The sequence below is a fragment of the Micropterus dolomieu genome, linkage group LG18 (assembly GCF_021292245.1).
Source record: "Micropterus dolomieu isolate WLL.071019.BEF.003 ecotype Adirondacks linkage group LG18, ASM2129224v1, whole genome shotgun sequence".
NCBI classification, from domain to species: Eukaryota; Metazoa; Chordata; class Actinopteri; order Centrarchiformes; family Centrarchidae; genus Micropterus; species Micropterus dolomieu.
In genome coordinates this window covers 22,948,139-22,949,305 of record NC_060167.1, presented here as the reverse complement: position 1 = coordinate 22,949,305, position 1,167 = coordinate 22,948,139, and the positions used below count along the sequence as shown (strand labels likewise).

The 1,167-nt window shown below is 41.1% G+C and overlaps 1 protein-coding gene across 1 annotated transcript in view; it reads left to right on the top strand.

Annotated features, from left to right (window-relative positions):
- The window catches only part of smarcc2 (SWI/SNF related, matrix associated, actin dependent regulator of chromatin, subfamily c, member 2), a 13,719-nt gene that overhangs the window by 7,108 nt on the left and 5,444 nt on the right, over positions 1-1,167 (top strand). The window lies entirely within an intron of this gene.

Here is a 1,167-nt window from a genome sequence, read left to right as displayed (position 1 = left end):
GTAGCTGCGCACTAATTGAGCTCAACCTGTACAGACTTGAGTGAACAATATTGAATGTTAGTGCTTTCTAAATGACCACATGGTGTAGGCTATGAGGAGTGAAGAGATTTGTGTGTAGAGTTTAGGGAAATAGGTGTGCTTTTTGAAAAATGTTATGGTTTTGAAATTTAAATTAAAAAGCCTGATTATAGTGTTTAAGCAATTGATAAAGTGTGCTTGTTCCAAACAAAAATGCTTCCCTATATCTGTTTAGCATCTAACATGTGCAGTACACTAAAATTTAGGTCTCTGTAGAATTGTTTTCACATTGTTTGTACATAAATCAATAAAAACTTTAACTGAACATATAACAACTAATAGATTTTTTTATCCACCCATTACTGCCTAAATACAACAGTTTTTCCAGCCACAAAACCGACATATTGTCCAGAAAACGTCCCCACTGATGTTCTTAGCAACATTATTCCTGCTTTGTGTCCACTTACTGAATTTGTGTTTCCATTTAATCTCTATTCTAGGTATTTGAATCCATGTGTGCGTGGTTAAATTGTGCCTTATCAAAATGTAACCCAGATCCTATTTGTGATTTCTAGGAGATGTCGCTATTCTAGTTAGTCTCTGATAAGGTGTGCAGAGTATGCAACACTGCCTGGTTAAACTGGAGAGGAAGTTGGTAACATCTAATTTTTTTGATTGTGTGGTCTTTGTTCACAGGTTCATGCCAAGTGGATTTTAGACCTGGACCAGTATAACGAGTGGATGAACGAGGAGGACTATGAAGTGGGCGAGGGCTGCCCTAAGAGGAAGAGGATCTCAGCCAAGACCCTGACGGACGAGGTGACCACGCCTGACGAGCGCAGGGACAAGAAGCCTGGTAGTGCCAAGAAGAGGAAGCGCTCACCGTCACCTTCCCCCACACCTCCGCCCCAGGAGAGCAAGAAGAAGAACACCAAAAAAGGGTGACCAGACACGTCTTAATGCCGTGTCATCAGCTGTTAAAGAATAACGTGTTGCATTAGCTGTTTTTTGTAGAATCAGCAACACCAGTTACATCAGAGACATAAAATAATGTCCTCTGTGTGTGTGTGTGTGTGTGTGTGTGTGTGTGTGTGTGTGTGTGTGTGTGTGTGTGTGTGTGTGTGTGTGTGTGTGTGTGTGTGTGTGTGT